An 18,455-nucleotide genomic window follows, 5' to 3' on the forward strand; every position below is an offset into this window, starting at 1 on the left:
CCCTCGCCCTCGCCCTCGCCCGCGCGAGGGATTGTGGGCCAGCCCCCCACCGCCACGCCACGAGGAGCCCTAGGCGTCCAATCCCCGCACCCACTGACGCCTTCCCCGCGAGTCTGGTCTGAAGCATGGTGGTTTCTGAGACCGTTGGTTCACGGCCTGCCTAGCTTAAGAAGTAGCTGGAAAAGTAAGCAAGTAATGTCTCAGTAGCGGGGTGGGCATGGGCTCCTCTTTCCTGAGAGGGAGTAATTGGGCTACGCAGGAGCTCCTGCTCTGGTACAGAGTTGAGAAGGGATCCCCTTCTAAAATAGAGAACTTTGAGGGAATTGAGGCGGTTTGGAAGGTGGTTTACGAAGTCTCTCTTTGCGTAAGTGAATGTGATTTCTTTAGGGGAGTAACTCGTTCACTACATATGTAAGATTGTTTTTTTAAAAATTTTTTCCCCAGCTTAAAGGAACTCCCTAAGTATTGCAAATCAGAGTCCTTTAAGTACGTAAGATCTAAGGAAGGAAACATATGTTGAGCACTTTAGCAAATCCCACACATTTCAAATGCTCACAACCGTAACCATGAGGAAAACAAGGACACAGAAGCTTAGAGCATAGTTTTCTTCAAGCCAAAATAAAAAACCTAGTACCCTTTCTTCTACCCTGACCTACCTCCAAATTGTGAGCTGCTTTAGGGTGGGGGCTTTGTGGGTAGAATTCGAGAAGTGTTTGTCCCCCATTTGGGAAGACAGGGAAAATCTGGTAGAACTGGTCAAAATGTGGATTGTCACTTGGTGCTGTGCTTAACTACTGGTATGAGTCCCACCTGCGCACACCGTGGACATTACGTAAATGTTCGCGAGGAGAATTCATGCATGTAAAGCTACCAGGGTCTTGGGTGAAGAGATGGTGTTAACCTATTTAAGGATAGTGCTTCAGTTAAGTTTGCGCAAACTGAGTGGAATCAGTCATGTTTAGGACTTTGTTTCACTGGCAGTGGCGAGTTAAAGTAGTCGACTCTATCTGTAGTCATAGAGTTATGTGTTATTAATATCTTATTCTGAGCCTTGAGTTGCCAATAATTATTGTTTTCGCATCATTCTTCACAGTTCTTTAATGCATTTTGCTCTAGTAAGGCTTTCAAACTAGGATTCAGGTTTATGAGGCCAGGTACCGGGAACTAAACAAAGCTATGGGATTTTTATGGAAAATACTCCTGTGGTGTCAGATTCTCTCAATTTTTTTTTTAAGAGAGAGAAGAATTGAATTTTAACTGGTAAGCCCTTTAAAATATTTTATATTAAATAAATTTTAATGTATTGTAAAGTAAAATGTAAACATAAAATAAATTTTTGAATAAACATAAAACTTGGAAGATCCAGTTTAAACTGGATACCTGGGCAGCCCGGGTGGCCCAGCGGTTTAGTGCCGCCTTCAGCCCAGGGCGTGATCCTGGAGACCCGGGCTCCCTGCATGGGGTCTGCTTCTCTCCCTCTGTGTCTCTGCCTGTCTCTGCCTCTCTGTGTGTGTCTCTCATGAATAAATAAAATCTTAAAAAAAAAAAAAAAAAACTAGATACCTCAGTAGTCTCCCAAAGCCTCCTAGGAATATGTCATATGTCTTTTTTTCCATTGCAATTTGGCATTAGTTGATGAGAAAGTTTGAGAGGCACTGCTGTGCACAAATGAGCATGAACCTTGGAGTCATACGAATTTGGATTTGTAACACATCTCTGAAATTACCAACTGTGAGCCTTGCAGCAAGTTATCAGTTTCCTCACATGCAAGTAAAAGGTAATAATTAGTGGGATTATTGGAAAGATCACATTAACAAATATAAAATGTTTAGCACAGAAAAGGTCCGTAATAAATTTTAGTTTCTTTCTCCATTTTAAAATACTGTACATCTTTCTTCAGTTGATTAAAGCTTTATTAAACACCAGCTTGGGGATCCCTGGGTGGCACAGCGGTTTAGCGCCTGCCTTTGGCCCAGGGCGTGATCCTGGAAACTAGGGATTGAATCCCACATCGGGCTCCCAGTGCATGGAGCCTGCTTCTCCCTCTGCCTGTGTCTCTGCCTCTCTCTCTCTCTCTCTCTCTCTCTCTCTCTCTGTGACTATCATAAATAAATAAATAAATAAAATAAAATAAAATAAAATAAATAAATAAACACCTAGCTCAGCAGAGTGCTAATCCTGAGACATTTTTTAAGTGCCTATAGTTTTGTTTTTTTTTTTAATTTTTATTTATTTATGATAGTCACAGAGAGAGAGAGAGGCAGAGACACAGGCAGAGGGAGAAGCAGGCTCCATGCACCGGGAGCCCGACGTGGGATTCGATCCCGGGTCTCCAGGATCGCGCCCTGGGCCAAAGGCAGGCGCCAAACCGCTGCGCCACCCAGGGATCCCAAGTGCCTATAGTTATAAAGTACCAAAGAAAAGTTCTTTTACACATTTTATTTAACTTGATGCTTTCAATTATCTTGTGAACAGTTTACTTGGATTACTATTTAAAATTAGAAGATTGGCTCATTTAAGCAAGATTAAATATTTATAAAGTGCTAATATGTGCATGGAGATATGGCAAGTGACAATTTCTGCTCTTGAGCATATCATCAGTCAGGATCATTATTGAGTATTTCTGGCTTTCATTGTTATCTAGATAGGATACTAAGGGTGGGAATGACCTATTATTGCCAATATCTATAGTTAATCTAAGTATTCAGGTGAGATATTTTCATGCTAACTGGGCTATTTTCTAGACATATAGTAGAGGAGCAATCTGAATTTTTGTTTTATAGCTCAGGAGAGATTTATTTTCTTTAAAAATACAGAACTTCTAAAAATGGTGACCTTGAATGTTCAAGTGGATTTGGGAATGGAAAGAGAAATGAATGCTGTTCTGACCGAGAAAAACTTTGAATTAAGGCTTAGCTTTAAAGGTGGTTATGATAAAACTTAAAGCCTCAGACACATATATTTGGAGTATCAATATCAATTATACAAAGCCTTATACATAGTAGGAGCTCAATATTTGTTTGTTGTCCACAAACTCTTGAAACCTCATTTGTGATGCCACACTTCAGATTTTCTTCCTTATCTATCTGGCTTTTCTGTCTCCCTTGGAAGCTCATCTTCCATAATCTGGCCCTGAAATGTGACAGGTCTTTTAAGACCTATAGCAGACCTTTTGCTGACTATTCTGTTCTGCTCTCTCTCTCATTCGAATTCTCTATCTTATTCACATTGACAGTTCAATGACTATATGCCAATAATTCTTTTTTAAAGATTTTATTTATCTGGGATCCCTGGGTGGCTCAGCGGTTTAGCACCTGCCTTCAGCCCAGGGAGGGATCCTGGAGTCCCGGGATCAAGTCCCTTATTGGGCTCCCTGCATGGAGTCTGCTGCTTCTCCCTCTGCCTGTCTCTGCGCCTCTCTCTCCCTCCCTCTCTCTCTCTCTGTCTCTCATGAATAAATAAAATCTTTAAAAATAAATTTTAAAAAATATTTTATTTGTTTGTTTGTTTGTTTGTTTGTTTATTTATTTATTTATTTATTTGAGAGAGAGAGAAAGCACGTGCCCCACTGGGGAGAGGGGCAGAAGGAGAGGGAGAGGGACAAGCAGATTCCTCACTTAGAGTAAAGCCCAATGCAGGGCAAGACCTCAATGCAGGGTATGATCCCAGGACCCTGAGATCATGAGAGATTATGACTTCAGCAGAAGTCATACATTTAACTCACTGAGCCACCTAGGCACCCCAATTCTTAAAAAATTTATATTTCTAGCCCTGCCCTGTTTTCTCACCTCCACATGCAAGTATCTGATTGCCTACTGGACAGTGCAAAGGTCTTCGACTCAGCTTTTTTTTTTTTTTTTAGATTTTATTAGCATGCATATGAGTGTGGGGTAATAGTAGAGGGGGAAACAGACTCCCCACAATTGCCAGACTTGCACTTGATTCCAGGACTCTAGCATCACAACCTGAGTTGAAAGCAAACTCTTAACCAACTGAGCCATTCACGTGCCCCTCTAACTCAGGCCGTCTTTTTTTTCTTTTTTTTTTTCTTTTTTTTTTTTTTATGATAGAGAGAGAGAGAGAGAGAGGCAGAGACACAGGCAGAAGCATAAGCAGACGCCATGCCAGGAGCCGGACGCGGGACTCGATCTGGGACTCCAGGATTGCGCCCTGGGCCAAAGGCAGGCGCCAAACCGCTGACCCACCCAGGGGTCCCAACTCAGGCCATCTTAAACCTATCTCATTATCTTCCTCAGCCCACTGCCAAAACCTGTCTCTTGCTGCATTCCCTACCTCCATGAATTGAATATCCATCCTTCCATGTGTACATACTAGAAACCTAGAAATATTCTCAACACCTCCTTCCCTTTCATTCCCCAGTTCAATGCATTATACAGATTCTATTAAGTTTCTCTTTAACATATCTTGATTCTGTTCATGCCTCTTCCTCCAGGCCAAGCTCCCATCATTTTGCTTATAGGTACTCAAGATCCTAGCTAGTCTCTGTACATCTTGTCATCTCCTCCCCCCGTCTGTTCTCTAATACTGCAACCAGAATGTTCTTTCTACAGTACAGTTCTACATTTCAGCTCATGTCACTTCCTATTTTGCTCCTAGGATACAGACCAAATTTCTTAGTAAGACTCAAATCTCCCTTTTAAGATTCTCACGGTACCAAGTGCCTCTGTGTCATCATTTACTTAACATGTCTGTCTCCCTAACTAGATTGAAAACTTAAGTAGAGTGAGACCATGTGGATTTTACTTCCTATTGTTTTCCTAGAGCCCCTAACCCAGTGTATGGTTTTAGTAGGTGCTAAGTAGATATGTGTTTAAAAAAAAAAAAAAAAAAAAAAAAGGATGGTTAGATGATTGATCTGTACCTTTCTCCATATATTTTTCTTTTTTAAAAAGATTTTATTTATTTATTCATAAGAGATCTGAGAAAGAGAGAGACAGGCAGAGGGAGAAGCAGACTTCCCGCAGGGAGCCCGATGCTGGACTCGATCCCAGGACTCCAGGATCATGACCTGAGCCAAAGGCAGATGCCCAACCACTGAGCCACTCAGGTGTCCCTCTCCCTATATTTTTCTATTTGTACTTTAAATATGGTGGTAGTGCCTGGTTGGGTTCCCTGCTCAGCAAGGAGTCTCTTCTCCCTCTGCTCCTGCCCCTGCTTGTGATATCTCTCTCTTATGTTCTCTCAGATAAATGGAAGAAATCTTAAAAAAAATAAATATGGTGAAAAATATAAATTTGTAGTAAGCATATACTTGTAGAAGACAAGATCTAGAAAATATAAAGAAGAAACTAAAACTCACATTTTCTATTTAACTCATAGGTAATGTTAACATTTTGGGTTATTTTAATCTTTCTACAAGTTCATATAATGTATTTATTTTACATATTTATGGTCAAATTGTAAATAAACGTGTATATATTTTTTCACTTAGTATTTTGTCAGAAGCTTTCTCCCATGTAATTACAAATTATTTGAAAATTAAACTTAAGGGTTGCATACGTTCCTGAGGCCCATGTTTCTAATAAGTGGCCTATCACTATACAGTTTAATTATTACGTTTATTTGCTATGATAAAATAGCATAGTCTCTCTCTCTCTTTCTCTCTCTCTCAGTATTTTCTAGAAGTAGAATTCTTGGGTCAGAGAGTACGCACATTTTCATTTTGAATCATATTGCCAAATGTTTGTACCACTTACACTCCTACTAACAGCATTTGAGGGCTAATTTTCCTACCTCCACCCGAACACTGGCCTTTGAGTCTTTAAATATTTTTTCCTTTGGGAAATAAATAAATAAATAAATAAATAAATAAATAAATAAATAAATAATTTTTTCCTTTGTTATTGAGGTATAATTGATTTTAACTGGTTATTATCTTTTATTATTAAGTTAAAAATTTTATATGGTTTTATTGGGCAAATATATCTTATTATAACTCATTTATATCCCTTGCCCACTTTTAATTTGTAAAATGGTAAGATAACATAAAATTTATCATCTTAATCATTTTTAAATGTACAGTTCAATAGTGTTAATTATCTTCACAATGTTGTGAAACTGATCTCCAGAGCTTTTTTATCTTGCGGACTTGAAACTGTATACCCATTAAACAACAGCTTCTCATTCCCCCTTCCCTCAGCCACTGGCTACCACCATTCTACTTTGTTTCTATTAATTAATACTTATTAATTAATTAATACTCTTAATACTTTACAGAAGTGGAATCGTGTAGTATTTGTCTTTTTGTGACTGGTTTATTTCATAACCATAACATTAACATAATGTCCTGAAAGTTTATCCATATTGTAGCATATGTCAGAGTTTCCTTCCCTTTGAAGTCTGAGTAATATATGATTTTACTTTTATATCACATTTTGTTTATCCATTCATCTGTGGATAGACATGGGGGTTTCTTGCACTCTTGGCTATTGTGAATAATGGTGCTATGAACATCAGTACATTCTTTCCCACTTTATAACTGACATATTTTAATTTAAAATATATATTTGTAACATGTCTATTTTTTTATTATCAGAAACAACTAATATTTATTGTGCTTACTATAGGCCACATATTCTGCTCAGCTTTGACATCAAAACCCATGCTTTTATTCCATATGCTGCCTATCCTCTCTGATACGCATATTATATAGGCTGTTTGCCTAATCTGTATATTGCAAATATCTTCCCACTTTGTCATTTGTATTTAAAATTGGATATTTTTTACTTTGTTGACTTTTGTTGTATGCAGATTTAGTTGAAGTTTGTATTTAATTCTGACTTTGGTAACATGCTTAGAAATTAGAAAGTCTTTTCCAACTGGCAGGCTCTCAATTAGAAGAGCATGTGACTCTTGATCCCAGGATCATGAGTTTGAGCCCCTTTTTGGGTGCAGAAATCACTTACTTAAATAAACAAGAAAAAACATTTTAAATACTTTTCTTCAAAATCATAAACATAAATACCTGTATTTTTCTACATGAGGTTTATGACTTAATTTGGACATTTTAACCTATTGATTTTTAAAATATAAAGTAGAGGGGATCCCTGGGTGGCGCAGTGGTTTGGTGCCTGCCTTTGGCCCAGGGCGCGATCCTGGAGACCCAGGATCGAATCCCACGTCGGGCTCCCGGTGCATGGAGCCTGCTTCTCCCTCTGCCTGTGTCTCTGCCTCTCTCTCTCTCTCTGTGACTATCATAAATAAATAAAAATTAAAAAAAAAATAAATAAAATAAAATAAAATATAAAATAGAAAGTAATTTTTTTTCAGTGGTGAACCAATTTTCTAAGCACTCTTTAGGAGGTAATTAATTTTTGTCCTCACCTATAGGACATGCTATTTCTATCATATACTCTTATGTACTTAGGTCCTATATTCCTGTCATAAAACCTATTTAGTTATTGTGTATGTTATTTTAGTACCCTATTAGATCCAGTTCGTAAAGCTGTTATAGATTTAGCTAACAGGGCAGCCCTGGTGGTACAGCGGTTTAGCACTGCCTGCAGCCCAGGGCGTGATCCTGGAGACCCTGGATCGAGTCCCACGTCATGCTCTCTGTATGATGCCTGCTTCTCCCTCTGCCTGTGTCTCTGCCTCTCTCTCTATCTCTATGAATAAATAAATAAAATCTTAAAAAAAAAAGATTTAGCTAACAGTTTGTCTTTTTGTTTGTGAGATTAATCTGTGAGATTATTACATCTACTTTGGCTTTGGCAATAGTTTTTCAAGCTTTGTAAAAGGAACTAAAAAACTTTACTTTTTTCTGTGTTAACTTGTTATTATTTAACAAACACATGTATGTCCGTGTATTTTTCCAATCAAAGAAATGTGGCTCTCCTCAAGGTACTAAGGTTTGCAGGGCTTCTGTGAGGATTATAGCTCTAATGTCTTTCTTTTTTTTTTTTTTTTTTTTTTTTTTTTTTTTTTTTTTCTAAAACTCCTATAAATCTACATTTTTTTTTTTTTTTTTTTTATTGGTGTTCAATTTACTAACATACAGAATAACACCCAGTGCCCGTCACCCATTCACTCCCACCCCCCGCCCTCCTCCCCTTCTACCACCCCTAGTTCGTTTCCCAGAGTTAGCAGTCTTTACGTTCTGTCTCCCTTTCTGATATTTCCCACACATTTCTTCTCCCTTCCCTTATTTTCCCTTTCACTATTATTTATATTCCCCAAATGAATGAGAACATATAATGTTTGTCCTTCTCCGACTGACTTACTTCACTCAGCATAATACCCTCCAGTTCCATCCACGTTGAAGCAAATGGTGGGTATTTGTCATTTCTAATAGCTGAGTAATATTCCATTGTATACATAAACCACATCTTCTTTATCCATTCATCTTTCGTTGGACACCGAGGCTCCTTCCACAGTTTGGCTATCGTGGCCATTGCTGCTAGAAACATCGGGGTGCAGGTGTCCCGGCGTTTCATTGCATTTGTATCTTTGGGGTAAATCCCCAACAGTGCAATTGCTGGGTCGTAGGGCAGGTCTATTTTTAACTGTTTGAGGAACCTCCACACAGTTTTCCAGAGTGGCTGCACCAGTTCACAGTCCCACCAACAGTGTAAGAGGGTTCCCTTTTCTCCGCATCCTCTCCAACATTTGTTGTTTCCTGCCTTGTTAATTTTCCCCATTCTCACTGGTGTGAGGTGGTATCTCATTGTAGTTTTGATTTGTATTTCCCTGATGGCAAGTGATGCAGAGCATTTTCTCATATGCATGTTGGCCATGTCTATGTCTTCCTCTGTGAGATTTCTGTTCATGTCTTTTGCCCATTTCATGATTGGATTGTTTGTTTCTTTGGTGTTGAGTTTAATAAGTTCTTTATAGATCTTGGAAACTAGCCCTTTATCTGATATGTCATTTGCAAATATCTTCTCCCATTCTGTAGGTTGTCTTTGAGTTTTGTTGACTGTATCCTTTGCTGTGCAAAAGCTTCTTATCTTGATGAAGTCCCAATAGTTCATTTTTGCTTTTGTTTCTTTTGCCTTCGTGGATGTATCTTGCAAGAAGTTACTATGGCCGAGTTCAAAAAGGGTGTTGCCTGTGTTCTTCTCTAGGATTTTGATGGAATCTTGTCTCACATTTAGATCTTTCATCCATTTTGAGTTTATCTTTGTGTATGGTGCAAGAGAGTGGTCTAGTTTCATTCTTCTGCATGTGGATGTCCAATTTTCCCAGCACCATTTATTGAAGAGACTGTCTTTCTTCCAATGGATAGTCTTTCCTCCTTTATCGAATATTAGTTGCCCATAAAGTTCAGGGTCCACTTCTGGATTCTCTATTCTGTTCCACTGATCTATGTGTCTGTTTTTGTGCCAGTACCACACTGTCTTGATGACCACAGCTTTGTAGTACAACCTGAAATCTGGCATTGTGATGCCCCCAGATATGGTTTTCTTTTTTAAAATTTCCCTGGCTATTCGGGGTCTTTTCTGATTCCACACAAATCTTAAAATAATTTGTTCTAACTCTCTGAAGAAAGTCCATGGTATTTTGATAGGGATTGCATTAAACGTGTATATTGCCCTGGGTAACATTGACATTTTCACAATATTAATTCTGCCAATCCATGAGCATGGAATATTTTTCCATCTCTTTGTGTCTTCCTCAATTTCTTTCAGAAGTGTTCTATAGTTTTGAGGGTATAGATCCTTTACATCTTTGGTGAGGTTTATTCCTAGGTATCTTATGCTTTTGGGTGCAATTGTAAATGGGATTGACTCCTTAATTTCTCTTTCTTCAGTCTCATTGTTAGTGTATAGAAATGCCACTGACTTCTGGGCATTGATTTTGTATCCTGCCACGCTACCGAATTGCTGTATGAGTTCTAGCAATCTTGGGGTGGAGACTTTTGGGTTTTCTATGTAGAGTATCATGTCATCGGCGAAGAGGGAGAGTTTGACTTCTTCTTTGCCAATTTGAATGCCTTTAATGTCTTTTTGTTGTCTGATTGCTGAGGCTAGGACTAATGAACTTCAATCTCTGCTGTGCATGTATGATGTATTAAAGTGTTATCACCAGAGAGAATAGAAAAGATTGAGTATCTTAAAACTTCACTTGAAAAAATAAATCTTATTCTGTGACATGTTTTAAACAATAAAAAGACTTTGCTCTTAAAAAAAAAAAAAAAAAAAAAAAAAAAAAAAAAAAAAAAAAAAAAAAAAATGGGGAAGCACTAGGAGCCTTTCCCCTAAGATCAGGAACAAGACAGGGATGTCCACTCTCACCACTGCTGTTCTAATGTCTTTCTTAACCTGCTTGAGCTACAAGAAAGTGAGGGAAAGTCACCTTTTTGCCCTAAGGCATACTGTCTCAGATGAATGTTTTGATAAGTAAGGCAATAACAATGAAGTTCTTGTGAAATATTGAAACTAGCCTTGTGAAGAGTAGGGGCTGTTTAAGAGCTGTGTGTTACTTGTTTAAGAAAGCACTGCTGGGAGGTGTGGGTGGCTCAGTCAGCTCTGCCACAGAGCAAGCCCCACCTGGGGCTCCATGCTCAGCAGGAATTCTGCTTCTCCCTCTGTTCCAACCCCCCATTTGTGCTTTCTCACTTTGTCTCTCAAATAAATAAAATCTTTTTAAAAAAGAAGAAAAAAAGCACTGCTAGTCACACATCTAAAAATGGCAGTTTTTTGGGATCCCTGGGTGGCGCAGCGGTTTGGCGCCTGCCTTTGGCCCAGGGCGCGATCCTGGAGACCCGGGATGGAATCCCACATCAGGCTCCCGGTGCATGGAGCCTGCTTCTCCCTCTGCCTGTGTCTCTGCCTCTCTCTCTCTCTCTGTGACTATCATAAATAAATAAAAAATAAAAATAAATAAATAAATAAAAAATAAAAATGGCAGTTTTTTAAAAAAACTTTTTTTTCTTTTTTTTTTTTAAAGATGTTATTTATTAATTCGTGAGAGGCACAGAGAGAGAGGTAGAGACATAGGCAGAGGGAGAAGCAGGCTCCCTCAGGGAGTCCGATGGGACTTGATCCCAGGACCCCAGGATCATGACCTGAGCCAAAGGTAGACACTCAACCACTGAGCCACCTAGGCATCCCTGAAAATGGCAGTTTGAATTTAAGAGTTGTTTAGTGGTAACAGTAGTCTAGTTCATAGATACCACCTTTTTCCCTTACATGAGTGGTTCCTGCCAGATTTCAAGATCTCTTAACTTTAATTTCACAAAACATAGATATTTTATTTGTAGATTAGGTTGTATATGCATATATATATGTTTATGTATATGTGTCTATGGATATATATGCATATATATTATATAGTTCTTTGGGGGGAGAAAATCTATAAAAATCAAACTGGTGATTTTTTTTAAATAAAGAGTCAAAAGGTCAGATTTGAGGAATAGTTGCAGCTCCCATCAGAGTCTCTGCCTCCACTCTGCCCCAATATTTATTCTCTCTCCATCTGTACTTTAATAAGATTGTTTAAAATCAGCGTTATTTCTTCCAGTTCTAAAGATGTAAAACTCTGAAAAAAAAATAAAAATTCATTTTGAGGGATCCCTGGGTGGCTCAGCGGTTTAGTGCCTGCCTTCAGCCCAGGGCGTGGTCCTGGACTCCCAGGATCAGGTCCCATGTGGGGCTCCCTGCATGGAGCCTCCTTCCCCCTCTGCCTGTGTCTCTGCCTATCTCTCTATGTGTGTCTCTAATGAATTAATAAATAAAATCTTTGAAAAAAAATTCATTTTGGCAGAGAACACCAGAGGAGTCCTGTAAAATTGATTCTGGTGTGATCATGGAGAGACAATTGAACAGTTGGAACTTGGAAACTCCAATTTTAATTTACAGTGAAGGAGGAAGGATAGGATTAAGACTAATAATATTTATATGTGGATATGGTATTGGAATTATTAACCATTACCTGAGATAGGATTTGCTCTTATTGAAGAGTCTAATATGAGTCAAGGAGGGCACCTGGGTGGCTCAGTGGTTGAGCATCTGCCTTTGGCTCAGGGCATGATTCTAGGGTCCTGGGATCGAGTTCCACATTGGGATCCTCACAGGGAGCCTGCTTCTCCCTCTGCCTGTATCTCTGCCTCTCTGTTTCTCTCATGAATAAATAAAATAAAATCTTAATAAGAATCAAGGAGGGCTGGGCAGTTTCTTCTGGGATGGAGTCTTCAGTAGTCTTGTTCTGGATTTCGGAGACACCCATGAAAAAGAAAATGATGACGGATGACAGCTTGTATAATAGAACACAGGGGAGTTGGCACCCGGCAGGGCTAAGGATACTTAGAAACACAATTTATTGATGCTTGGGAAGGGAGACATTCTGGTCAGACAGGGGGCTTCCAATGGTGTGGACCATCATCACAATCCATCATCACACTCCAGCTCTGCACACCCCTGGGACTTCCCCAAATGTGTGTATAGGAAGGGGGTGCTGTGAGCTTTTCCCTAGTTAGCTTGCCTCAGAATTAGAACTAGTGTTTATACAACTGCTTTTTCAAGTAAGGGTGATCATTTGCTGTGTATTTGAAAGAGAGCATATTTTGTGCTTGTGCTTGAAGCCTTGAACAACCTATTTTTAGCAATACACGAATTGGATTTTCTTTGTCTTTTTTAAAGTTTGTTTATTTGTTTATGATAGACACACAGAGAGAGAGAGAGAGAGAGAGAGAGGCAGAGACACAGGATGGGGGAGAAGCAGGCTCCATGCCGGGAGCCCGACGCGGGACTCGATCGCGGGACTCGATCCCGGGACTCCGGGATCGCGCCCTGGGCCAAAGGCAGGCGCTAAACCGCTGAGCCACCCAGGGATCCCCGAATTGGATTTTCATATGTAGTTTTCCCAAATTTAATCTTTTTAGTCTTGGTCTTTCAATTACGTGGCTAGGGGCTTGCTGATCTGCGCCAGACATCAGTGACATCATTAGCTCCCAAACCTTGAAAGAAGGAACTAATTTATGTCATTTATCTTTAAATCTGTAGAGCATCTTTACCTTTGAGTTGTATTTGAACAGCACCAGTAGCTAGGAATATACGATACGCTAAATGAGATCAGCAAAAGGGGTGTGGAATATGTAGATAAGCGCAATGACTGCTGGTCATGCTTACACTGGGCTTCTAGTTCCAAGATTTTTGGCAATATCCAGATATATAAAATATTGCTGCATAGTAACTATAGTTTGAAGACTCTTTATTTCAGAGCAATGGCGTCGATAGAATGCATGAGAAAAGTAATCCTATCTTAAGAGTGACTTCCATCTGAGCGTGAGGTGCCGGGCAAGTACAGCAACTCATACTTACCTGGCAGGGGAGATACCATGATCACGAAGGTGGTTTTCCCAGGGCGAGGCTTATCCATTGCACTCCGGATGTGCTGACCCCTGCGATTTCCCCAAATGTGGGAAACTCGACTGCATAATTTGTGGTAGTGGGGGACTGCGTTCGCGCTTTCCCCTGGTTTTGTCGTTCAAGAAAAGGATTGGCTTTTATGTGATTAGTGGCTTTGGAAGGTTAGAGGCAGGCTGTATTTTAAGTAAGTACAGCTTGCTTAATTTTCAAGTTATTTGTGGTTATGAGGAGCTACACGTTCCTCGGTGATATCCAGTTTTTTTTTTTTTAAGATTTATTTATTCATTCAGAGAGCGAGAGAGAGGCAGGCTCCATGCAGGAAGCCCGACGCGGGACTCGATCCTAGGTTTCCAGGATCACACCCCGGGCTGCAGGCGGCGCTAAACAGCTGCGCCACCGGGGCTGCCCGATATCCACTTATAATAGGACTTCAAGGGTTTAAACTTCATGTATTTTTACTACTTTTTTTTTTTCTTTTTAGCTAAGGTTTTACTTATTCATGAGAGAGAAGCTGAGGGAGAAGAGAAGCAGGCTCCCTGAAGGGGACCTAGATGGTTGGACTTGAGACCTGAGCCAAAGGCAGATGCTCAACCACCGAGCTACCCAGGCGCCGCCCCTTTTCTACCTTCCTGATTTTCTGTAACCCTTTTGTTGTTAGGCATAAAAGGGACACCTGTGTCTGCCTCTCTGTATGTCTCTCATGAATAAATAAGATCTAATATATACATATTAGACATACAAGAATAATTGTAAGTTGTTTTTCCCATCCTAGAATCATTGGTCACACCTGTGTAATCATGCAAATTAAAGGCATACTTTCACAGGTTCTTGGGATTAAGGTGGACATTTTTGGTGGGCTATTATTTAGCCTCCCACATCAAGGAAACCAGTAGTTATAGAGCAGTGTCACCAAAAGGTGCTAAGGCTATGTAAATGAGCAGTATCTGCTGATCTGTTTACATTGTACATACATTTGTCTGTCATTGCACTTTGGGTGTGCTGACCGGTAATTTCCTCAAATATGGAAAACTGGAGGGCATGATTTTTGGTAGAGGGGGACTGCATCTGTACTCGCCACTGGTAACTTGCACTTTGAAAAGACATATGATTGGCTTGCTGCTTGGGTTTTAGTTCCTCAATGTGGCTGTTTGTAATTCTATTATCTACGTTAGTATACCGATGTGTGCGGCCATTATTGCTTGCGCGGCCGTTCGCTTGGTACCAGTTCCTTGCCGAATGGAGTGTACTCTTCTGCTAACCACTAGAGGGCTCACTTCTCACTACCTTAAGCTATCTGCAGCTGTTTTTCCACTTGGTTGTTCCTTAGCAGTGTACAATAAAAGAATAGAAGGAAGTGTCTGGGTGACTAAGCACCTAGAAATGCACCAAGGGAGGAGGATAAAGGGAGTAAATAAGGGATTGTCTTCACTTTGTTAATTAAGAGTGTGAAATGATAGATTACTTTGAAGAAGCCTGGGTGTTTATTTACCACTTAAATGAGTAGTTAAAATTGGGGGGGGGGGTTCACTCCTTTTTTTTTAAGGATTTTTATTTTTAAGATTTTTATTTATTTATTCATGAGAGACACACACACAGAGAGAGGGGGGCGGGGGGAAGGCAGAGGCACAGGCAGAGGGAGCAGCAGGCTCCATGCAGGGAGCCCAACATGGGACTCCATCCTGGGTCTCCAGAATCACGCCCTGGGCTGAAGGCGGCGCTAAACCGCTGAGCCCCCCGGGCTGCCTAAGGGTTCTCTCCTTTTCAGGTATGTCTCATGAGCTGTATTGTTAGATTTTCCCGAAAATGAAAAACTAGACTACAGTACAATCTCTGCTAGTGAAAGTGTTTTATATTTTCTCCTGGATCTTGATTTTTACCCCCAATTTTATTAAAATAACATTATGCATGTGAAAGCATCATACAGAAAGATTCAACCTGAGTAACACTCCCCTGATCCACCCTTTCTCACATCCATTCCTCCCCCAGAGCACTGCTTTTTCTTTTTCTTTTCTTTCTTTTTTTTAAAGTAAGCTCTAAGCCCAACATGGGGCTTGACCTCACAAGTCCAGATGAAGACTAGCATGCTTTACCTACTGAGCCAGCCAGGAGACCTACTACTTGTAAAACTTGTATAGCTGTTCCATCATGGTTACCTCAGTAAATAATGTTTGTGCTGCTGTTTATACTGAGGATTTGGCTGATATTCCCCCCCAAACAGTACCCTCCTTCCTCTGTCCTTTTATTTAGGGAACAATTTTCAGTTCTTCAGTCAGTTCCCTTGGTAATTTTATTTTATTTACAGATTTATTTATTTATTATAGAGATAGAAAAAGAGAGCGAGCATGAGTAGGGGCAGAGGGAGAGTAACTCGAGCAGACTCCCTGCTGATTGGGGAACTCAACACAGGGCTCAATCCCATGATCTCAAGCCAAGATCATGACCTGAACGGAAACCAAGAGTTGGATGTTTAACCAACTGAGCCATCCAGGTGCCCCCTTGGTAATTTTTTTTTTTTTTTTTAAGATTTTACTTATTTATTCATGAGAGACACAGAGAGAGAGAGAGAGGCAGAGACACAGGCAGAGGGAGAAGCAGGCTCCATACAGGGAGCCTGATGTGAGACTCTGTCCTGGGTCTCCAGGATCAGGCCCTGGGCTGAAGGCGGCGCTAAACTGCTGAGCCACCAGGGCTGCCCCCCTTGGTAATTTTAAATCACATCTCTTTATTACTTGTTAACTCCTCACTTGGAAAGATAAGGATATTAGCAAGGGTTTGGGTTGAGGTTGTTTTTTTAAAAAAAAGATTTTAATTTATTCATGAGAGACACAGAGAGGCAGAGACATAGGCAGAGGGAGAAGCAGGCTTCCTGTGAGGAGCCTGATATGGGACTCGATCCCCGGATCCAGGATCACGCCCTGGGCCAAGGCAGATGCTCAACCATTGAGCCACCCAGGAGTCCTGGCTTTGGGGTTTTAAAAGAAAATGTTATGAGGACACTTGAGTGCCTCAGTCAGTTGAGCCTCTGCCTTCAGCTCAGGTCATGATCCCAGGGTTCAGGGGTTGATAGATCCCCATATGAGGCTCCCTGCTCAGTGCAGTTGTCTTCTCCCTCTGTCCCTCCCCCTGCTTATGATCTCTCTCTCTCTCACACACACAATAAATAAATAGTCTTTAAAAAAATAAATTAAAAAATGGGGCACCTGGGTGGCTCACGATCCCAGAACCCCAGCTCATGATGCCAGGGTTCTGGGATCAAGTTCTGCATCAGGTTCCCTGTGGGGAGCCTGCTTCTTCCTCTACCTATGTCTCTGCTCCTCTCTCTGTATCTCTCATGAATAAATAAATAAAATTTTTTTAAAAACCTAAAATAAAAAGGAAAATGTTATGATTTGCCTCTTCCAATCATAAAAGGAAACAATTTATTAATCATATTATTGTAGACTATGTAGAGTAATAGAAGAAAAGGCAGGAGGAAATGTAAGTGGTAGGAAATATGAAGTATCTGGCACTCATGAATAAATAAATAAAATTTTTTTAAAAACCTAAAATAAAAAGGAAAATGTTATGATTTGCCTCTTCCAATCATAAAAAGAAATAATTTATTAATCATATTATTGTAGACTATGTAGAGTAATAGAAGAAAAGGCAGGAGGAAATGTAAGTGGTAGGAAAATATGAAGTATCTGGCACTGAAGAAAATTTCATTTTCTTTTTATTTTATTTATTCAGGTATAATTGACATACAATGTTATATTTCAGGTGTACAACATAGGGATTGGACATTTGTATACATTGTGAAAAAGTCACCAATAGGTCTAGTTACAATCTGTCGCTTTACAAAGTTAATACAATATTATTGGCCAAATTCCCCATACTGAACGTTACATCCCCATGACTTATTTATTTTATAGCTAGAAGTTTGTACTTCTTAATTTCCTTCATCCAGTATGCCCCCTACCCCCGTACCCTCTGAAAATCAACCATCCATCTCTTTTCTCTATTGGTGAATCTAAGTTTTGTCTTGTAGATTCTACATATAAGTGAAGTCACACAGGATTTGTCTTTCTTTACCTAACTTAAAATTCTCGTTTTCTAAGTGTTCATTGCTGGTACGTAGAAATACAATTGAAATGGCTTGTACCAAAGTGGTAGCACTAGAAATAGTGAGAAGGGATCAGATTCTTATTTCTTTTTTAAATTTAATTTTTATTTATTTATGATAGTCACACACTCAGAGAGAGAGAGGCAGAGACACAGGCAGAGGGAGAAGCAGGCTCCATGCACCGGGAGCCCGACGTGGGATTCGATCCCAGGTCTCCAGGATCGCGCCCTGGGCCAAAGGCAGGCACTAAACCGCTGCGCCACCCAGGGATCCCGATCAGATTCTTATTTCTTAAGAAAAATGATAAAGACTTACTGTGGATTGAATGTGTGATATAAGGGGAAAGAAAGGAGAAAAACATGACCTCTAGATCTGACCTGTACCTTCTTTTTTTTTTTTTTTTTACCTATTAAATGTAGAATCCAGGAGGCTGTACCTCCTCCTTTTCTCCATCCATTGTTATTCACAGATGGGAAGGCTAGGGTATTAACATCTCAAGGTACTCAAAATCATGAGGGAAAAGATGGTTTCCTTCTTTATATTATGAAAAATGTATTTTTTTTATTATGAAAAACTTCTCATGTAAACTAAAAGAGATAAACATAGTATTCTCCCAGCTAGCCATACCATACTAGGCTTCAGCAATGATCGATGCAAGGCCAATCTTGATTCATCTATACCTTCACATCCTAAACCCCCAAACCTCTTTTGAAGTAAATCCCATATATCCTTGTATTTCAGCCATGATTATTTCAGTATGTATCTCTAAAGATAATGGCTCTTTTTCTTGACATTATTAGCCACTTTATTGAAGTGTAATATACAGATAACAGTCACTCATTACTTGGTTTAATGATTGGTATTTTATATAGTTGCCCATCCAATACCACAATCCAGTTTTAAAACATTTTTATGAAACCCCCCCAAATTCTCTTGTGCCCATTTGCAGTTATTCCTGGTTCCCATGCTTCAACCCTAGCCATAGGCAACAACTGATCTTTCTATCTCTTATAGATTTGCCC

The 18,455-nt window shown here is 39.8% G+C and overlaps 1 protein-coding gene and 1 non-coding gene across 14 annotated transcripts in view; both read left to right on the forward strand.

Moving 5' to 3' along the window:
* The first annotated feature begins 27 nt into the window (after positions 1-27).
* The window catches only part of TEX14 (testis expressed 14, intercellular bridge forming factor), a 115,819-nt gene continuing 97,391 nt past the window's right edge, over positions 28-18,455 (forward strand). For 10 of the 13 annotated variants that reach the window (XR_013354305.1, XR_013354306.1, XM_077852482.1 and 7 more), the window contains exon 1: positions 28-184. The gene's annotated coding sequence lies outside the window, so the exon portion shown is untranslated. The remainder of the gene's footprint in view (positions 185-18,455) is intronic. The other 3 variants (XM_077852477.1, XM_077852479.1, XM_077852484.1) reach the window with 1 other exon arrangement.
* On the forward strand, positions 13,276-13,439 carry LOC144287312 (U1 spliceosomal RNA). The gene has a single exon (XR_013355147.1). It is a non-coding gene; the product is annotated as a U1 spliceosomal RNA (small nuclear RNA).

The sequence above is a fragment of the Canis aureus genome, chromosome 16, assembly GCF_053574225.1.
Source record: "Canis aureus isolate CA01 chromosome 16, VMU_Caureus_v.1.0, whole genome shotgun sequence".
NCBI lineage: Eukaryota > Metazoa > Chordata > Mammalia > Carnivora > Canidae > Canis > Canis aureus.